Raw genomic sequence first — 23,019 nt, 5'->3', positions numbered from 1 at the left:
TGTGTGACTTCCAAATATTTTCTCCCATTGAGTGGGTTGCCTTTTTACCCTCTTCACAAAGTCCTTTGAGGTGCAGAAGTGTTTAATTTTGATGAGGGCCCATTTATCTATTTTCTCTTTTGTTGCTCATGTGTTGGGTTTAAAGTTTTAAATACCCCCACCTGTTACAAATCTTGTAGATGTTTCCCTACATTATCTTCTAGTAGTTTTATGGTCCTGGCTTTTATGTTTAGGTCTTTGATCTATTTTGAGTGGATTCTTTTATAGGGAGTGAGATAGGGATCCTCTTTCATTCTTTTGATTATGGATATCCCGTGCTCCCAGCACCGTTTGTTGAAGAGACTGTTCTGTCCCAGAAATGTGGACTTGGTAGGCTTATCAAAAATCAGTTGACAATGGAGGTGAGGGTCGAGTTCTGAACTCTCAGTTCGATTCCACTGATAAATGTGTCTGTCTTTATGCCTAGAAAATGTTGTTTTGACCAGTGTAGCTTTATAATACACCTCAAGGACAGGAAGCGTGAGTCCTCTAACTTTGTTCTTCTTTTTTAGGATGTTTTTGGCTATTTGGGACATCTTTCCTTTCCAAATAAGTTTGGTAACTGCCTTTTCTATTTCTGTAAAGTAAGCTGTTGGAATTTTGATTGGTATTGCATTGAATCTATAAATCAATTTGGGTAGAATTGACACCTTCACAATGTTTAGTCTTCTAATCTATGAACATGTTCCTCTTTGATTTCCTTTAGCAGTGTTTTATAGTTTTCTGAATACACATCCTTTACATCCCTGGTTAAATTAATTCCTAGATATTTGAGTTTTTATTGCTATTTTTTCTTTATTTCCTCCTCAGTTTGCTCATTACTAGTGTATAGAAATACTATTGATTTTGGCATGTTGATCTTGTATCCTGCCACTTTGCTGAACTCATTTATTAGCTCTAATAGCTTTGTTACAGATATTTTGGGATTTTCTAAATATAGGATCATATCTGCAAATAGTGAGTTTTACTACCTCTTTTTCAATTTGGATGCTTTTTTTTTTCTTGCCTAATTGCTCTGGTTAGAACATTTAGCACAATGTTGAATAACAGTGGTGACAGTGGGCATGCTTGTCTTGTTCCAGGTCTTAGTGGGGAAGCTTTCAACCTCTCCATTGAGTATGATGTTGGCTGTGGGATTTTCATACATGCATTTTATTAGGTTGAGGATCTTTCCTTCTCTTGAAGTGTTTTATCAAGAAAGATGTTGGATTTTGTCAAATAACTTTTCTGCATCAATCCAGATGATCATGTTTCCTTTTTCCCCTTCAATTAGTTAATGTGGTATATTACATTAACTGATTTTCTTATGTTGAACCACCCTTGCATACCAGGAATAAAACCCACTTGTTCGAGTTCTCTCTTTCCTTTTTGATCTTCTGTCTAGTTATATCTATTAATGAGAGTGGCATGTTGAAGTCTCCAACTATTATTGTAGAGACATCTATTTCTCTTTCAGTTTTGCCAGAGTTTGCATCATGTATTCTGGGGTATCCTGGTTATGTGCATAGATGTTTATGGCTGTTACTTCTTCCTGGTGGATTGTCCCTTTTATTACTATATAATAACCTTCTGCATCTCATCACATCTTTTGCATTTAAAGTCTGCTTTGTCTGACACCAGTATAGCTACTCCTACTCTCTTTTGGTTACTATTTGTGTGAAATATCTTTTTCAAACCTTTCACTTTTACATCCTTGGGTCTAAGGTGAGTCTCCTGCAGACAGTATATGGATGGCTCATGTTTTCTTATCCATTCTGTCAGCCTAGGTCTTTTGAGTGGGGAACTTAATCCATTTTCATGCAATGTTATTACTGTAAAGGTATTACTTACTCCAGCCATTTTATCCTTTGGCTTACATATGAAACCTTGTCTGTTTGCTCATTGTTTTTGCTTGTTTTTGTTCATTGTTTGCACTCATTGTCTGCTCATTGTTTTTTGCATGTTGTCTGCTTGTTTTTTCTTTAGGAAAAAACACTGGGAACCAAATCCAGGATCTCCCATATAGGAAGCAGATGCTCAACTGCTTGAGCCACATCCACTCCCTATTGTATTTTTAATTTCACTTATTGTCTTTCATTCCTATAAGCTGTTATTTTCTGTCCAAGATTTCAAAAAACTTTTGTGCTCACTCAGTGTCTTCTTAGTGTCTTTTATTTCTTTAGTCACGTTGTGCTTCAACTCCATGTTTTTATTTAGGAGATTTGTACCAAATGCATTGATTAGTTGTTTCAAGTTTTGTTTCTCATCTGGAGCTTTGATTTGTTCCTTCGCCTGAGTTATACCTTCCTTTTTCTTTATGTGGCTTGTAGTTTTTTTGCTGATGTCTAGCATCGGATTGCAATGCTGAGTTTACTCTGATGATCAGTTTCTCTCTTGCCTAGGGATTTACTGTTAAGTAGCTGTATGCTACCACTCTTCTTTTACTCTTGGTTCAACTTGTCCTAGATATTTAGGATTGTATATGTTTGACTGCTCAAACCAAGGCTAAGAACCTAGTAATGGGGTGTAGATCAGTTTCCAAGGGCCTTAGAGAGGGTGGCAGTAAAGTCACCTGCTGCCTATTCTATTTTTTAAATTCCTTTTTCAAGCACTTTTCTGGTCTGACCAGCAGGTGGCGCGCTTTGTCAGACCTCTCAGCTCAGTCCCCAGGTGCAAAGGCGGGAATTCACCCAGTGTTTCTCCTCAGGAGGGTGGTACAGAAACAATGTCCTCAGCGCTGTCCAAGCCTTACAAACAAACTTTCTCAGAGGCTGTTCTCCACCCTTGGCAAGTCACTCCCCCCCCATCTCCTCAGCAAATAGCCTTGGACAGTAGGGAAGGTGTTTGAGAAGGCAAATTATCTTTAGCTCCCTGCTGGTTCTCAGTACAAGCAATGTTGTAGCCTCATCAGGCCTGGAAGTGTGTGAATACTCCAGTGCAGCAGACCAAATGGCCAAAATCTGAATTTGCTGTAGGCTGTGTCCCTCCCTTTCCCCTCTCTTGGGGAAGAGGGCCCATGAAACCCTCTCAGTCCACAGCCACTGTGTCCACAGACTGCTATTTGCTCCTTAGATGGGGGAATGGGCACTCGTTGCTGCTTTTGCCACTCTACTCACAGAATTTTTCACCCAACTGAGACTCCTTTCCTTTGCCTCTCTCTTCTAGGTGACTTTCTTCCTCCTTGTGTCCTGAGCCCCAGAGCAGCCCTACAGAGAGTGTCTACCTGTCCTCCAGCTATTTTTTCTAGGAGAGAAGTCCCTCTGCTTCTCTAATCCTCCATATTCCCGGAAGTCTTATTGTACTTTTAAGGAAGCAAAGATACATTCAAAGATGTCTGACATAAGAGCCAAATTACCGTCCCCCCTCTGGCTTGTGACAAATTAAAACTTTTAAAAAGTGACTATGGACACCTGAAATCAGTAGAGTCTGTGAAAGACCAGACCAAGATGATGCTCAAAAGGGACAACATAAAGTGAATATAAAGCAAGTTATATAACATAAGTTATTAGATTGGGGCACAAGTATAGAAAATAAATCATTGTAGCTAAATATCAGCTTCCAACAAAGGGGAAGTGGCTGGATTTGTGAAAAAAAAATGCATGTGTGATTGTGATCCTCAGACAAACTCAGTATCAGGACCTCCTGACTCTTGATATTAAGTCAGAATATCTCTGTACCTTCTCAGCTACTGAGACTTTAGGGGTAGATATTACTTGGAAACCACAGAATTTTTGATTTTGCAGATGAGGATGGTACCATTTTGATGCAGAACTTGGTTAAAAATGGAGACACCTACATGGTGTAAATTCTTTCTGAGTAATGACCTAAGACCCATATATAATAAGGTGGTCATGAAGCAGCAAGTTTAGATGTGTCTGTTTACATGTGAGTTTAGATGTTTTGCCTGAACTTTGTGGAGCTATACCTCCACAGGGAGCCAAGGTACCCAAGAGAAGCTTTGTTGAGATATGAAAAACTCAGACTTTATACCACTCTTCAGGAAATAAAGTCGTAGGGATTTTATTCAGTAAAAAACAAAAATATATGCAATAAAGAAGATGACTTGGTCTATTAGAAATAGTGGGGAAACGGACTTGGCCCAGTGGTTAGGGCATCCGTCTACCACATGGGAGGTCCGCGGTTCAAACCCCGGGCCTCCTTGACCTGTGTGGAGCTGGCCCATGCGCAGTGCTGATGCATGCAAGGAGTGCCCTGCCACGCAGGGGTATCCCCCGCGTAGGGGAGCCCCACACACAAGGAGTGCACCCATAAGGAGAGCCGCCGAGTATGAAAGAAAGTACAGCCTGCCCAAAAATGGCGCCGCCCACACTTCCCATGCCACTGACGACAACAGAAGCGGACAAAGAAACAAGACGCAGCAAACAGACACAGAGAACAAACAACCGGGGGAGGGGGGGGGAATTAAAAATAAATAAATAATAAATCTAAAAAAAAAAAAAAAAGAAATAGTGGTCAGCAAAGTAACCAGGAGAAAACATTGTCGCAATAATTACTTATAATGTGGTTATGAAACTAAATAAACCATTAAGTAAAACTAAACTAGATGAGGCCTAACAGAAATAACCAAAAAGACTTTAAAATCTAGAAAAGGACAGTGGTTCACAAGTATTAAGCTTTGTCCATCCAGCAGAATGCCACCTCAGGAGGATGGCATTGCTTGCAGTTTGATTTCCTGTTGAGGACTATGGGGACAGTGGTCTGGAGGAAGAAGTAGGGGAAGTATGCTGAAGACTGTCTTACTGGGGGATAGGGGAGAGATGTAGATAACTCATTAATTCTTGACACTGAAAAGAAAATATAAGTTTTTTCAATGCCTTGAGCTTGCAGGCACCATCCCTAGCTCCACTCCACTGTAGGTAAGGCCACAGTGACAGAAATGGAAACAAAGGCACTGTTGGGGCATCAGGCTCAGAATGCTGATAGCAACTTCAGGGAACCCCAGGGTCATGGGTTGAATGCTGATGTGCCACAATCAACTCTCAAGAAAATGGGAGATTGACTTTCCTCTGCTAGAGAGGATTCAGGAACTACAAAAAATGGAGAAAATCTTAGGTTGGGGGGGGTGATGATCAGCACTGTTACTAAGAAGTGTAAGGAAACCTTGGGCTGGGGTGCAGAGTTAATATCTATCTCAAAGTTAAGTTGTTTTAAGGCTTTATGTTGAGATCAAAATGTCTCTTCAAGAAACATCAAATGCTCAAAGGTCTCAGGGTCAGAAATGAAATCTGTTCCCACAGTATTATGACCAAGATATTTCTGCTCCCTGAAGATGCAGTTGTTCCCTGAACTATTGTGATTAGTTTTCGAAGAAAATGTGGCATTGGTGTGGAGAAAGTGGCCATGGTGGCTGCTGAGGGTAGGGGGTGGGAGGAAGAGATGTGATGTGGGGGCATTTTTGGGACTTGGAGTTGTCCTGGGTGGTGCTGCAGGGACAGTTACTGGACATCGTATGTCCTCCCATGGCCCACTGGGTGGAATGTGGGAGAGTGTGGACTACGGTGTGGACCATTGACCATGAGATGCAGTGGTGCTCAGAGATGTATTCACCAAATGCAATGAATGTCTCATGATGATGGAGGAGGTTGTTGTTATGGGGGGAGGAGTGGGAGGAGGGGGGTAGGGGGTATATGGGGACCTCATTTTTTTAATGTAATATTAAAAAAATAAAGACAAAAAAATATTTCAACACTAATGCTTTTCTAGAGTATATCTTGAGGTAATGATCTCTTACTTAATGATAGTGTGCTTCCAAATTGCCATGAATCCTTATTGTTAAATGCAATATAAACAATGCATTTGCTGGACGTTAAAAAAAAAGAAAGAAAGAAAAAAAAACTATTAGGAAAAAATTACCACATCAATTAAGGAGGAAAGACTTCTGAGACAAGTGTCTCAACTCTTAGAGGTTGGGTAGGACTCTGAGAAAACATAAGAAAAAAGTATAGGAAAAAATGAGTGAAAGTCAAGGAACAAATACTAATCTGTGAGGTAACGAGGAAACCAGTCTGACTAGACTGAGGATTTTGTAAGCAGGTAGAGAATAGGGCTGGCTATGTAGGGAAGTTCATGGAAGACTTGGATATAGACATTTAGATCTAATTAGGAAACCAGAATTGTAAGTGTTTTCATGATATAAGGAAATTGATATTTTAAGGAGATTAATCTGGTAGCAATAAGCAGGATAGTCAGGAGTAGTGAGGGATGGTTAGGTTGGTGGAAGGATCTAAAATCCAGAAGATAACAGCCTGAGGAAGGGGAGAGAGACTGGTGAGAAAGGAACAAATATTAGACACTTTTAAAAGCAGGAACTTTTTCTTTATTTTTTATTACAAAGGTATTACATCTTCACTTTAAAATTTGAATAATACAGAAGTATATAAAGTAAAAATCAAAATACATATTAATGTAAGCACTATGAGAATAGAAGAGATAGTTCAAATTTCAAAATCGCTATTGGAAAAAGGAGGACATACCTACGACAAATCTAAGAAGAGAAATAAGAAAAAAATAAAATGACATTACAGAAAAAATGAATAAATATTTTGAAGCAGTAATAAATGTGAAAGGTTTAACTGTGAGTTAAAAGGCAGACATTCTCGGGTGGAGTAAAAAAAAAAGTCTCATCATGTGCTGTTTTGAAAAGATACACCTAAAAGGAAACAATAGAGAGAAGATGAATACATTAGAATGGATGAAGAAAAACAGGCAAATGCTAACCAAAAAAAACAAAATAAAATAATGAAGCAGATGTGGCAAAGAAAAGTGAAGGCACAAAGCGTTAAATGGGACAGAGAAGGTATCTTTATATTGCAAACAAATACAATCCAATGAGACAATCATGAAACTTAATTTATGGGAAAAGAGTTTAAAACATATAAAGCAAAAAGGTTAGAAATAGAGTACTATTAAAAAACAATGATGTGGGAGATTTTACATACCTTTATCAGTAGATTTAGATCAAACAGACAGAAATAAACAAGCATATAGAAAATTTGAATAATAATTAACACATTTGATTTCACATGTAGAAATACAATATATTTACCCCAACCAAAAGAAAATGCACATTTGCTTCAATTGCCCACCAAATATTTATTAAAAATTGACCATATGCAGGACTCAAAGAAAATGTTCCAAAATATATAATTCATGAAGGATATAGTCTCTATCCATGAGAAAGTAAAAGTTATAATTAAGTGGGAAAAAGGATAGAAAGTGGAAACATCAACTAAAACTGAACCACTTTGGAAGAAATATACTTCTAAGTAACTCTTGTTTTAAAAAGAAAGAAATTAAACTGAAACTAAAGATGAGGTGACAAATGAAGAAAAATGAAAATACTGAATATGAAATTATGGGATACAAAGACGTATCCAGAGGAAAATTTATAATTTCGATGAAACAAATAGAAAATAAGATTGAAAAGTAAACTAAGCATTCACCTGAAGAATCTAGAAAGAAACCAAGCAAAACCAAAGAATGTAGAGAAAAGGAGTTAACAAATAAGATCAAAGAATGATATAAAAAAGCATTGTGTTTTTACAAACTGCTTAATGAAAATAAAATATACAGATCTATGGAAAGTCCTATCAAGGAAGAGAATAAAAAGACTTATTGCCACATATACACAAATTAAGACACAGAAAATATTAGGTGCAACTTCCAATCAATACATTAGAAAATCTAGATGAAATGGATGAGATTTATAGGCAAACTGATGAAACTGACCCAAGAAGAGGTAAAAAACTGACCAGATTGATCAATGAAGAAATGGAAAGAGTTAAATGTCTACCTCCACTCCAAACAAGCACCAGGATAAAATGGTTTTATGGGTAAGAGTTACCAAGTGATCAAGGAACAGCTTTGTCTCAGTTACTTAAACTGTAGGAAAAGAAAAAAAATCAAGTTCATTCCACAAGGGTAGCATAATCCTGATATCAAATAAGGAAAAGGACATCACTCAAAGAAAAACAATAAATCAGAATTTAGCCAACAAGTGTGTCTTGGCACACTGGTGTCCCGCGGATAGATTACATGTGTTCTGTCATATTTATCACCTAAGGCCATGGGGCAGCCAGGCAGAGTCAGGGAAGCCGGTTGCCTCAGGCCTGAGCATCTTGTCTATTTACTCCAGTCTGTCATGACGTGAAAAAGGTTAAGGAGGCACTGCTATAGGTACCTGCTACTGTAGAATTCTATATCCTAAGTAAAGTATTGACATAGTTAAAACACCACTGCCAAGTAATTTCAATCCAGGAAAGCAAGAATAGTTCAAAATTCAGAAGTCATCATATTTTAGAGTGAAACAATAAGTAAGTTCTATTAAAGTAAAAAACAAGAGAAGGATGCCTGTTCTTTTTTAATCAACATAACTCTGCATTATTCTGGAAGCCATAGGTCTTTCCCAATACACTAAAAGAAAAAAATCAGATAGAAACATTAGCAAGGAAAAGACAAGCGTTTCATTATTTACAGCTGACATGGTTGTGTACCTAGTGATTCAAGATAATAAACTGAAAAAAAAAACACTGTTAGAGCTAGGAACAGAGTTTAATATGATGCCTGAAAACAAAAATAAGTATTCAAAATCAATAGGTTTTATATACACTATGATAATGATTTTTTAAATGCAATTATCATTCATAAGGGCAATAAAAACTATAAAATACCAAAGAATAAGCCTCACAATTGTTTAACATCTAAATGGGGAATACAATAAAATTAAATACATGGAGATAGACACTATGTTCCCAAAAGCAAAACCTAGTATCATAAATACATCCGTTCTTCACATGTTACTCGAAAAGATCCCAGGCAATTCAAGAATATTTTTTATGGAAGTTGACACGTTGATTCTAAAATTCATCCGGAAAAGGAAAACGCACAAGAATAGCCAAGAAAATTCTGAAAAAAAATAACGAAGAGGGAGCAGCCTTATCAGATTTCAAAATATATTATAATGCGATAGTAATTAAAGCAGTGAGGTACTAGTTTGGTAATAGACAAATATTATCAATTGTAAAGAAAAAAAACATGAGAAACACACCCATAGAGTTCAAGCTAAAAAGGGAATTCCAAATCAGTGAGAAATAATAAAATTCAATATAAAGAGTCAGGAAAACTTTTCTGGAAAAACAAACTTAGATCCCAACTTTCTACCATATATACACACAAAAACAATTCCAGCTGGATTAAAGTTCTAAGCAATGAAAATATATAAGATAACATAAAAAAATAAGAGAATATTTTTATAACCTCAGGGTGCAGAAGCCTAGCTAAGTATGAGACAAACCCAAAAAACTATAAAGGAAAGATGAAAATATTTGCCTGTTCAAATAATTAAATCTTCTTTATGGCAAATAGCACCATAAATGAATGTAAAAGACAACTAACAGATATTTTGAATATAACAGACCAAAGGATACCAGCTCTAATATCCAAAGATCTCTTACAAATCATAAGGAAAAAAGATAAATGATACAAGGAGAAAAATAGTCAAAAGATATGAACAAGCAATTTCCAAAAGAAGAAATACAAATAACTAATAAATATGTGAAAAGATGCTTAACCCTATTAGTGATAAGGGAAAAATAATTTAAAAGAAACAAGATTTTTCATTGAACATATTGTTAAAAATTAAAAAGAACGATAGTGACCAGCATTCTGAAAGGGCAATTTAGCTCAAACCCTTTGAGACAGCAGTTTTAATGCTAAGGTTTATAGCCTATAAAAATACCTGTAAAAGTGCAAAAGATAGGTAAACAAGGGTGCTTTTATAGCATTATCCGTAATAGCAAACTCTTGTTAACAACCTAAGATCTATTTTATGGAAAGAATTGAATAAATTATGTAGTACCTGTTAACAAATGCAATTCCCTATAATTAACAAATGCAAATAAAAGAATGACTTTCATTGAGGTCTGGAAGCAAGTTGTAGAATAATAGAGGATAATTTCCCTTTGAAAAACACACAAGAATACATGCACATAAACAAATTACTGGGAAGATATAAATTTTGAAAAAAAAGGATCTTGGCTACCTCTGGACAGTGGGATTGGAAGAGGGATATTTTCACTTTTTACCTAATTTTACTACTGCAGTTTTTACATTTTACAATAAGCATGTATTATTTTTGTAACAGAAAAAATACTGTAAGTTCACCCTATAAAATTTGTATATTAAAAAAACTATAAGGAAACAGAAAAAAAGTCAATTTAATGTCACCACACAGAGTCAATTATTACTAACATGTCAACACTTTTCTTTAGAGTGCCTGTTATGCATTTTTAACATATTTTAAGACTTCCTCTATCGAATTTGGGGCTTTCCCCCCAATGAATATGATACTGTATTTTCCTATATCATTAAAAACACATTAAACATGAAGTGTAAATTAAGTTTTTTTAAATTTTGAAAATCATGCATGTTCAAAATAGAAAATTTAGAAAACACAAAGGCAAAAGAAAATAAAAATCACATGTATTCCCATCATCCAGTGATTACTTAAGAAAAAACTAATGACCCTCTAGTGCACAGAACTGAATTCATAATAACCTTTAGACCATGTACACTATCACATAAATTAAGGCATGGCCGCCTTTTATTTTTCGCCCATTTGCTTGTTATTTTATTTAACTTCAATAATAATCACATGATTATTAGTCAATTATATGATTTCCATTATATAATGAACACCTAATTATCCACCAAATGTAAGCATGAGAATACAAACAATAACTTAAACCCATCTATATGATCCTCTCCTATTCCCATTCCCTGGCCCTATCCCCAATGAGAATTATCCTGACTTTTTTGTTTGATATTCCCTTGATTTTTAATAAAGTAGTTTGTCCCATATGTACATAGGCCAGAATAATATAATGCTTAGTTTTACTTATTTTGAATAATACAAAAATCATGTCCTATTATATGTAGTCATCTTAATTCCACATTATAGATGTAAAATCTACTTATATTATTATGTGCAGCTGGAGTGCATTCATTTCATTGCTGTATAATATTCCATTTTGTGAATATACCACAATTTACCCATTCTTCTTCTGGGAATTACACAGTTAACATTTTAGTGTATATTCTTCCAGTTATTTTTCTTTGAGGATACCTATCAAATTTCCTTTCTACAGAAGTTGGATACTATGCATACTTTCAAGTGACCTTTTCCTCTCAAATGATATCTTGTAAACACAGTCCCATGTCATTAATATGCTTCAATGGTATCAGTGTAAATGGCTGCATAGCATTCTATCATAGAGTCACAATAGAATTTTATTTAGCTACCCTCAGTTGTTGGATATCTGGAGCATTTGCGATTTTTGCTATGATAAATACTAGGATGAACACTGGCCCAGGAACTTTGTTTTTAGGAATTTACCCTAAGTAATATCTGAACAAATTTACATGCTAATATATACAGGGCCACCATGGAGGATGATGGAGTTTGTGTTTTGCACAAGTTGCACAACCTATGTGCTCATCACAGCAGCTTTCATAATACCAAAAATTTGGAAGGAACTTAATGTCCACCAACAAGAAATGGATTAAACAAATTACATACAAAAATTATAACATAGATGTGCAGTTACCAATATGGGAAGGTGTTCCCAAATTATTAAGCAAAAGAAATAGTCTTATCTAAAAGGCAGCATGATTCCATTTTGTATTAGAAAAATACACATATCTGGAAAAGAGTCTGGAAGAATATAAACCAAAAACTTTACAATGATTAGCTCTGGGTATTAAGATTGATTTTAATCTTTTTGCTTTGCTTACTTATATTTTGAACTATTTTCAACAGTAAACTTTGATTAACATGAACAAATAATGAACTTTTGTACACAATCATTTAAATATTTTTCTTGGTTATAAAATACTTTCACAACATAAGAAACATGGAAAAAAAGAATATAAAGAAAACAAAATTCACACATAATCCTACCTGAGACCATGAGTTCACAATCCCCAGTGTGTTTATTCCTAGGTGTTTGTCCCTGAGTACACATTTTTAAATAGTTGAAATAGCCTTTCTATGATCTGGTATCCTGATTTTTCACTCACCATTATATAATATGAATATGCCATAAATATTTGAATAGAAGAATATTCCATCACATGGACATAGCATAGCTTACTTAGTTGTTCCCTGAAAGTTAGACCCTTAGGTTTTTCTGTTTTAGAAAAGGCCAAATATCTAAGTGAAGAAGATTTTTGTAAATGATTGATCCACATCTTAGATAATTTCATTTGGGTAGACTCCTTGAAGTGAAAATACTAAGTCAAAGAGTACAAACATTTTTATATCTAGCGATATATATTTCCAAAGTGTACTTAACTATATATTTTAAGGCAGCCATGGTGCACTAGGAAAAAACAAGTCAAAGCACCTGGATCCTATGTTCATCGCTAGTTTAAGATAAGATTAACCTCTGATTAGGTAAAACTGATAGAACAATATCCACCTTACCTAAATCAAAAGGTTGTGAAAACCAAATGATACAATAGATCTTTTTGTGTCACCGTGTTACTCCTTCAGGAACACTCTCAACTCTCCAGACTCTCACAGCATCCTATACTTACTTTTTCTTCATGTCATTGACCACAATTGATAAATAGTTGTTCAACTATTTTGCATACTGTTTCCCCCAGAAGATTTTAAGCTCCATTAGAACACGTCTGGTACAGTGTGTGTTCAATAAATATTTTTTGAAGGAAGGAAGGAAGTGATAGTATGTTGTAACTGTAAGCCATGGGACATTTGGAAGACATTTTTATTTTCATTATTATTATATTAATTTTTATTTTTATTGCTATGGAGATGATTCTAAATCCTTAGATATTCCTTGACTAAACATAATTTCATTATATGGCTTTCATATTTGTCATGCCAGCCAGAAGCACGAATTGCAACATTGCTGGAGGTACCTGGTAGGAGCTGAGACTTGGAAGAACCAAGTTGTTAGTTCTCTAAGTCAGCATGCTGGGAGTTAAGGAGTTGTAGTTACCATTAGTTGGACATAAGGCAGTGGTCAGGCATCCAGAAGGTCAGGGATACTTGAAGAAGCAGGTAGATCCTGGAGGTCAGAAACAAACTAATGGTGAGTAATTGAGATAGTAAGATGCAAACCGTAGACTGGTCAGTGAAAAGGAATTAAAGTAGATGAGAGAGTTAAATTCCAAGCATCAGTCTTCGAAGTACAGAGCTGGGAATATGATTCTAAAGCAAAGGGTATTTGAAATCAGTGCTCCCTCATATTCTTCCTGCCCAAACTGAAAATGGTTATCAGGAGGTGTTTGTGTGTGCCTAGTTCCATATATGTAAGCAAAGGAATGGTAGTAGCTGTTTGAAGAATGAGATCTGTGAATACAACTATTTTCTGATAGTAGCAGGAAACAGTGGGAACATTTGTATATAAGATCTTATAATAATCTACACATAAAATTGCTACCATATAAACTGGTAGCAATTAAACTTTGTATCCCATCATTCTCACCTTGAATTTCAATGGCAAACATTATAACATAGTGGTTAGGATCATGGACTTTGGAAGCAGGCTAGCTGGGTTCAAATCCCAGGTATATAATTTACTAGTTGTGTCCTTTTGGACACATTATTTCAGCTCTGTGCACCAGTTTCCTCATCTGTAAAACGGGGATAATAATAGTGCCTACTTCAATGTGTTGTTGTGAAAATTAAATGAGTTGATGCATGTAAGGACCTTAGAACAGTGCCTGGATGAAGCAAATGCTATGTTAAGTGTTACTTATTATTATTATTATTATTCAGCCATATAAGACCGAAGAAAAATTGATATTTAAAAATAGACATATATACCATATGTTAACTTTATCTAAAATAAAAAAGTCTTTAAACAGGAGTTATCCCATTATTATTATTCCCATTATGAAAATAAAAATTTTACCCCTGCACCTAACTAAAGACAGTTGACTGAATAAAAACTATCAGCATTAACAAAGTAGCAAAATTTATTACAGCAACCCCATCTATGTGATTATTCCACAGAAATTGTATTATGTACACTACCTTAAAAAGTTGTAGAGAATAAATATACATTCTTAATATCAAACAAACAATTAGGCTGCAGTAAAGTTGGTCCATAAGATCTTTTCTACAAGAAGGGATGCCCTATTAAATTGTTTTTCAAGCTAATTCTCTTAGACACAGGAAATAGAGTTAGAAGACCTAGCTGTGGAAAGATCTGAACATGGGAAGGCTTGGATATGGGAAGACTAGATTTGAAAAAGCCTGGAACTGGGGAAAGGCTAGAAGACCTGAGCTAAGGAACATGTTAGAATACCTGGATATTGCAGATACTGGAAGACCTGAATGTTAGAAGACCGGTACACTGGAGACGTTGGAAGACGTTGGATATTGAGCCCGCTGTTGGAAGCCTGGGAAGTTGCTGGAAGACTTGAAGATGTTGGAAGACGTGGAGATGCTGGAAGACGTGGAGGTGCTGGAAGATGAGCCAATGCTGGAAGCCCTGGAGATGCTGGAAGACCTTGAGTTGTAGGAAGATGTGGATTTGTTGGAAGACTTGGCTTAGTTGGAAGACATGAATTTTCTGGAAGACGTGGCTTTGTTGGAAGACATGGGTTTTCTGGAAGATGAGAGTAGGTTGGAAGACATGGATTTGATGGAACACGTGGATTTTCTGGAAGACAAATTTTCTGGAAGACTTGGAGGTCTTTGGAAGATGTGGATTTTGTGGAAGACATAGCTTTGTTGGAAGACATGGGCAGACCAGAAGACATGGATATTCAGGAAGACATAGCTTGTTGGAAGAGGTGGATTTGATGGAAGACATGGATTTTCTGGAAGACCTGGAGGTCACTGGAAGATGTGGATTTTTCTGGAAGATGTGATTTTTTTGGAAGACGTGGATTTTCACAAAGACCCGAATTGTCCAGAAGACATATATTGTCTGGAAGACATGGATTTGCTGGAAGATACAGATCTCCAGGAAGACACATTTTTGCTGGAAGACCTGGAGGTTATTGGAAGAACATGAATTTTCTGGAAGACATGGCTTTATTGGAAGAACCGGATGTGGTGGGAGACACAGATTTTTCCAGAAGACGTGGACTGTCTGGAAGACCTGGAGGTTTGGGGAAGAAATAGATTTTCTAGAAGACATGGATTGACCAGGAGACCTGGATTTGGTGGAAGGCGTAGATTTTTCTGGAAGACATGGGCTGACTGGAAGACCTGGATTTCTTTCCAGAAGACACAGATTGACTGGAAGACCTGGCCTGGTTGGAAGACAAATTATTCCGGAAGACAGGACTGGCTGGAAGACCTGGATATGGTGGAAGATCTTGGAATTACTGGAAGATACGGATTGGCTGGAAGACTTGAATTTATTGGAAGACCTTTAAAGTACTGGAAGACATGGATTTCTGGAAGACATGGATTTTCCTGGAAGACGTGGATTTTCCTGGAAGAACTATCTTGTGGAAGATCTGTAATTGCTGGAAGACTGGATTTTCTGGAAGACTTGGACCTTGTTGGAAGACATGGATTGTCTGGAAGACGTGGATTTTCTGGAAGACTGGGTTCTGCTGGGAGACCCGGATTGGCTGGAAGACCTTGAGGTTATTGGAAGACTTGGAATTAGTTGGAAGACTTGCAGTTGCTGGAAGACCTGGAGTTGTTGGAAGACCTTGACACTGGCACCACTGGAAACCCTGGACATTGGAGACATTGGAAGCACAGCATGTTGGAGACATTGGCAGCCTTGAATTTTGGAGACATTGGTTACTCTGGACATTGGAGACTTTTGAGGCCCTGAATGTTGGAAGTCATGGACATTGGAAGCCATATAAACTGGAAGCCCTAGAAACTAAAGACACTAAAAGTTGTGTACCTTAGTAGCCCAAAAGTTTGGAAGATATAGACAATGGAAGACCTAAACAATAGAAATCCTAAAATCAGAAGTCCAGTATGTTGGAGACATTTTAAAACCTAGATATTGAAGTATTCATTTTAAAAGACACAGAATTTGGAAGAATTACCTTTTTGTGATGCTGGAAGTCAAGGATGTTGGCAGACCTGGACATTAGAAAACCTGGCCATTAAGTGATCTGGATTTGTCATTCAGACACTGGGGCTGTCAGAATACTTGAATATTGAAGACTTGCTTATAGGATATATTGAAAGACTTGGGCATTGGAGGAACCAGTGATCATAAGATACTGTTAAATCAGGATTTGAAGACTTTAAAAGATGTAGGAACTGGAAGATATAGGTATTAGAAGTTATTGGAAGAGCTTTCATTGGTCACTATGGGTTCTGGAAGACCTGCTGATATTGGAAGATTGGGACCATAGAAGACTTAGAAGTTAGGATTCTGTACCCTGAAAGATCTGGACCTTAAAGTTTCATTGTTGAGGATATTAGAAGACCTAGACATTTAATAACCCCAATCTTACAGAGATTAGAAAACTTGGGTGTTGGAGATGCTGCAAGTCAGAGATTGGAAGACATGGGCATTGTAACATTTAGATCTGGCAATTAAAGATTTTGGAAACTGTGCAGCTCAGAAAACCTGATGTTGGAGATGCTGAAGAATTGAAAGGCTTAATCACTGAGATACTGGAAGGCCTGAATATTGGAAGGCAATGTTGAAAGAAAGACATTAGCAGTGTTTAAAGAGTTTCATATTAGAGCCTAGCTATTATTTTAAAAGACACCATAAAGCTACTCTAACGGTGATTATGACTATTGCATCTATTCCACTAAAAAGGAAGAGACAGGGAAAGGATATTCCAGGAAGACGACAAAGAGGAATCAGGGAAATTTAAGTAATAGCAAGTAGTTTGATTGGGTTGGAACCTATCTTCAGAGTCTCAATGAACTGGCCTTCTGTGTCTTTATAGATTGAGAGGATGTGAGTAGGGCATTATCAAATAACAAGCAGTGTCAAGGTTATGGGAACTATTTGGCTAAGATCTGATGTCAGCAAACTTTTTCTATAAAGGGCCAGAAAGTAAATATTTAAGTCTTTGTCAGCCATACAGTTGCATAGTCTCAACTCTGTTGCTGTAGCATAGCCAAAGAAAATGAGAAAATGAGTGGGTGTGGTTCTGTTACAATAAAACTTTATCTTAAAATAACAGGTGAGACAGAATGGCCCAAGAGCCTCAGTCTGTCAAGCCCTTCTCTAGATTCCCAATCTAGGGGACCATAAATTTAATTACATTCCAGGCCAGCATTCACATCCAAGAGGATGGATAGAGCAATTTGCAGTCCAATCATAAATAACATTACATGTGATGATACTCAGGAGAGGAGCCTGAGTATCATCACATGTACCCTAAGAATGGAGTTCTGATCTCCAATTGCTTCGGAGACCCTAGCAGGGAGTATTGTGTTCAGAGTCACAATCAAGTGGGCTGCATTCAGGGCTCCAGCCAAGAAGGTTGGGGTTCAAAGAGGAAGTACTAGGCTAGAACGCTACAGGCCTAAAAAGAAAATTAAATAAGAAATCCACCCCTATAGCCTGAGCATAAATGAAAAGGAATGGGGGGAAAGATCACGGCTTGGTAGGCTCATTCCAGGCACCCTGGCTTAAGGTAATAAGTCTATATTCTGATCCTACGTACCAGAGCTTGAGTGAAAAGTTCAAGGTATCAGGGTGGTGCTGTAGGCTGAAGGTCCTTACTAATTAAATAGGAGACAAGGACTATCACAAATATTACAGGAAAGAGAGCAATGGCAGAGGTACACCAGCAATGGACCATGGTTTAAATGTCAAATATTGGAATATATTAGACAACGGGCTACCATTGAAGGATTATGAGCAAGGACATTTCAAAGTCAAAACTGTACACAAGGAAAGTCAATTGGGCAGCAAGGAAGACTAGTATATAAATACTTTTAAAGACTACTAGATATAAATACTAGATACACCAAAGACTAAGTTAAAACACTTAAAGGGTTGGGATGTGAGTTAAGAGGGCATTGCAGTCATCCAGGTGAGTGGTTAGTGGGGGCTTGAATGAAGGAAGTGCAAGTTCTGTTACTAGGCAGACACCACCTGAGAGGTTTTATGATGGATACTCCACATTCCAAATACCACATTTTATAAACATCTTTAATGCTATCACTAAATATAGAAAATACAAAGAAGTTCAGAAGCTAGTTATGAGGAATCCATCCTCACCTAAGATGATTGCTTCCACTTATCCAATTTCTCTTAAGAACAGCTGAGCTAATAACTTGGTGGCTCAAGCAAAATAGATCATACATGGCCTGATCTTTATCCACTATATCACAGAGTGGCTTAATTATCTTAAAAGTAGAACCAAGTGGATGGATTATTTTCTAAAGGCTAGGACTGCATCTGTGTCAAAAAAAATCATTGCCTTTAACAATTATATAAATATCATGCAACCTTAACCACATTTTAAATATAGCACAGAGAATCACTGCAGGTGAAGGAATGACTTAGGGACAAAGAAACTATTGTTCCAGTTATCAGTCATAAGCAAACAATATTAAGATTAATTTTTTATTCCCTCTCTCTTCTTAAAACCACTATATAACTCTTATATTGAGGGAAATTAGAAAATAGATATTAAAATATTAAATCTTCACCAAGAATAAATCATTTCTAACTCTACATTTCATTTTAATGCTAGAATAATAACAATAGCAACATTTTATTAAGCACTTACTAAGTGCCAGGCACTGTGCTAAGCTTTTCATACAATCTCATAGCAATTCTATCATGCAGGTATTTTCGACCCCGTTTTACAGATTAGAAACTAAAGCCTGGAATGGTTCAGAAATACGCCCGTAGTCACACAAGTCCTAAGTGGCACAGATAGGATTTCAAAGCAGGTCCTCCAACACCTGGGCTCCCTGCTGATTCCTCACACCCCAGTAATCTGATTCCTCACACCCCAGTAATCGCAAAGGTTATACCTCCAGGACAAAGCATCACTCACCCAGACAGAAGGAGTCCCTAGCCCAGGGCAGACAAGTAGTCAGTGGCAGAGCCCTCACTCCAAGTCCCATGTTCTTCTCCTTCAGACACTCATCACACAGCTGCCATTAATTAAGAGGCAACTCAAGTTGTTGGCAATGATAGGTTAATTATATCTTTGGCTTTATGTAGCAATGCGAAAAAATTGACATGCAGCCTCTCCAACACACTCGATTCACATTTCACTTCTCACAATTTGTTATTCAGGCTAACAAACTTATCCTTTCTTTTGTTTCTTTTCTATTAATATTTGGCTATGATTTCCAAGAACATATCCACTCCATTCATAGCACATCATATTTATTTCTGATTTCTTAGATAAACAACCAGAACACGCCGATATCAAAGGCCATTCAAAGGTAAGACTGTGTAAAGTTCAGTGACCAATGTATTTCACAGCACAAACATTGTTCACATAAGCTTTTAGACTATAAACACTGTTGAAACCCTTTATTGGCATTCAGGTTGCAGTAGCTATGTAATCCAAATGAATAGTTTAAAGAGTCTTCTCTGCATCTTGAACTTAAAAGATTCTACACAAACAAAAGATTCTTTTTAAATGTAATGCCAGTTTTCTTAATTTTTTCCCCCAAACTTCAGCAGCCTGGGCTGCCCTTATCCCCACTCCCTTTTTTTTTTTTTTTTTTTTGCACAGTGGTTAAATATGCCTGTGAAGAAGCAAGTTTCCTGCACTTCATAATATTGATCATTAAGGATTTACCTGAATAATTTGACGACAGAAAGCTTCTCTTCACTCAAACTATGCAAAAAATAAACTAAAGGAAATTTCAACTTTTCAATTTGTGGGGCCATTCCTAAATTAATAAAGACCCCAAAAAGAGCCTGTTTGCATGGCAGTGCTGTCATTAAATTTCATTTCTACCATTTAGGCTAGCCCAAACTTTTACATCTTCCTCTAAGTTCTGCTGACTTGTTAAACTCAACCACGTAAAAATGTTCTATCTTTTACCCTCATTAATGATACTACCTAAATTATTTTAAATGGTTATTTCCTTAAACAGAAATCAGATTTTTTCCAATATTTTATTTGAAATGACCTGAGCTCTAAACAGATAAAATTTCCATCTATCAACCCAAAGTTGAGGCATTCCAATGACAACTAAAATCAAACAATAGTCAGTTTCCCATTTTATTGCTTTATATTAAGAATTCCTGGTGAAGGCTGTTCAATTTATTTAAAATATTTCTCTAATTCTTGTCAAATTATGAGAATAAAAATTACCAAGGTAGTAATCTCAATGAATGGTAAAACTATCAGCAAAGCTCATTTCTTCAGAGGTATAGAGAACCACTGAGAATACAGATAAAAAGATCATTGAATTAAAGATCTTTTACTTCAAGGCATTCTTAGGAATAAACAAATTATTATGGACCCTTAAAATATTAGCCATACAGAGTTCACTGCTTTGGTTTATGGAAACAAAAGGTGCAAACTGTTGAAGCATTTTACACACAATATCTATGCATTATTATTTTCCCCAAACCTTATAATCCAGAAGAAAAACCACAATTATCACAGAAACAGACACACACAGGAGGTACTCTCTAGGTTTCCTTTCAGGAAGTTGATGCTCTGTTTCCCCTTTATTCTACAGCATCTCTGTCTAACTACCTTTTCTGCAAGGGACTGAAATGTGGTAATGCTTAAACCACAAGCCCAGTTTTTCCAAGAACAAGAACACAATATTACCACTACTACTTACCTTTGGTCTCTATGAAAGGACTTAAATGCTCTAAAAGCCAGACAATGGTCTTGCTACACCTTTTTATTCTCAAGAGAAAAAAGAGATAAAAAGACCTCAGAGACCAATTGGGCCTATCCTTTCTTTTGACAGATAAACAAGACCATCCGCTGAACTTCTGAGAGAACAGAAACTTGACATCAAGTTTTCCTAGCTCCTGGGCCCACTATCATTTGTATAGAGCAGTGATTTGCAACCATTGCTGTATAAAGAATCACTTGAGGAGCTTGAAAAATGTACAGAAGCTGGTCCCACCCCTGATTCGGCAAGGTTAGGGGTAGGGCCCAGCTAACTGGATTTCTCAAAGCTACCCATAATGACTCAGATGTGCCACCAATGTTGAGGACCACTGTGGCCCCAAGCAAGAGCAAAAGCTCGCCTGGCACTGTGGCATGTCACTAGAGCCATGGCACCCTACAATGGTTTTCAGCCCTCATCTACCTCTTTTGAACTTGTGGAGGAATATATGTCATCTCAAATGAAACCATGCAAGCAAACCCTTTTAACCTTTTATTTTATTTTTCCTTTTCCCTGATCACTTCAAACTCAGATATAAGTAGTCTATCATCCAGAACTCCAGTGGGGAGGGGTGGATTCCTGAATCCTGCCCCCCCTACACACACACATCTCAACCTGAATGGGCTTCTTCCATGCTTCCTACAAGATGAAACTTGAGTTCTTTCCTGGTGTCATTTTTGGACACTGTGGTTTAAAGACAGCATTTTCTCCTTACTGTACATAAATGGCAATTTTTCAGGTTGTCTGTATGCTTTTTCAAGCTACAGAGAGTCACTTTTTGGCAGGGAAGTATCAACAAATTATCTTTCTTCTTTCATCTAGTCAAGTTTTTTGTTTCTTTTTTTCTTTCTTTTTTTTTTTTTTTGCACATCATTATCAGTATGTGATTACAGTACCATGCTCCAATGCTGGCAAAACAGCAATTAATACAGAAGAAACAGCAATGTTATCAGGATTCCTGTCTCATATTCCCAGAATAACTATCCAGCTGTGCTCAAAATGGACATCAAAGGGGAATGTGTACATGAAACCGAAAAAAAAAAAGGCAGGTTCATCATGTCTTTGCCAAGAATTCTTAGAGCGAGATATCAGCTTCATACCTCTGGCTTTGTGATAGTTTGCCTCTGTTAATTCTGCCTAGAAAAGTTCAAACACCCTAAATTAAAACAACACCAACACAAACATTTGTAACACAATTAAGTCCAATAAAGTAAATCTATATGGAATTGTGGAGGGAATTTAAAGACCAAATCTGGGAATGAAGTCTCCACCACCTTTAGGGAATAGGAAATATCAACATCCTTTTTCTGGAGGTTATTCAACAGTTCAAAGTACTGGGAAGGCTGGATATGAGAACTGCAAGTACCTAAGGAAATGACTCTAGCAGCTTCTCCTCCTTGATCAGGTACCAAAGTAATCTCAGGAATCCATCATGTTATCAAGCGTTTTGCTTTCTGGGACTGGTCAATAGCTAATTTATACAATGGCTGCAAAACAAATTAACTTATAACAACTAGTTAAAAATGAAAGACCAGGTACCTCCTGGTAAGATAGAAAATTAGGCTTAATTAGAATTAAAATTAATTTCAGGATCCAGAGTACAAAAATTGTCAAACCAATTGGAGAAGTGCCCTCCCCTGGTGCTACAGTTGAGTCCTGAGTAGAGGAATTCATGCTGGAGGAATTGAAGATCTTTTGGAAAAATAGGAGCAGGGCAGGGAGTATTGGAAGCCCAGACAATTGGTTTGCTCACAATAAGAAAACACTAAGCAATGTCAATCTTAATGGTATTTCATAAATTTCACATTAGCAATATTGGTTACTGGGTAATTAATTTCTGTTTCTCTCAGATCTCGAGGTGAGAACAATAACACATCAATGAAGATTGTGGTTATGACAGTAGCAATAGAAGGAAAATAGAGAAAATTGGATTTTTGTCTGCAGATATGTAAGCACAGTTTTCTGCATCACTTTCATCCTCTAGCTCAAAGATCTCTTCCCCACATCATCAGGGCTGTTGGATTCTGAATCCCAGAGTTCAACCCGCTGCGCACAGGGTTTCTGCTTCTTGCTGGCAGAACGGGTTTGGATGACACGGCCCAACCATCCGGGCTCCTCTTCCCTGTTGAAGGAAGCAGAGAAAAAAGACTTATTGGCCTTCACTTGAAGGTTTC

At 36.8% G+C, this 23,019-nt stretch overlaps 1 protein-coding gene across 1 annotated transcript in view; it reads right to left on the bottom strand.

Moving 5' to 3' along the window:
* The window catches only part of LOC101438175 (melanoma-associated antigen 10-like), a 158,594-nt gene that overhangs the window by 67,462 nt on the left and 68,113 nt on the right, over window positions 1-23,019 (bottom strand). Inside the window, exons 9-11 of the mRNA XM_071213154.1 lie at window positions 22,212-22,967; window positions 14,373-15,762; window positions 13,059-13,127 (exon numbers count right to left, since the gene is read on the bottom strand). The gene's annotated coding sequence lies outside the window, so the exon portion shown is untranslated. The remainder of the gene's footprint in view (window positions 1-13,058; window positions 13,128-14,372; window positions 15,763-22,211; window positions 22,968-23,019) is intronic.

Source organism: Dasypus novemcinctus, chromosome X (genome assembly GCF_030445035.2).
Source record: "Dasypus novemcinctus isolate mDasNov1 chromosome X, mDasNov1.1.hap2, whole genome shotgun sequence".
Lineage (NCBI taxonomy): Eukaryota > Metazoa > Chordata > Mammalia > Cingulata > Dasypodidae > Dasypus > Dasypus novemcinctus.
Note: the sequence above shows the minus strand (reverse complement) of the source record. Positions and strands in the feature narration are given on the sequence as shown.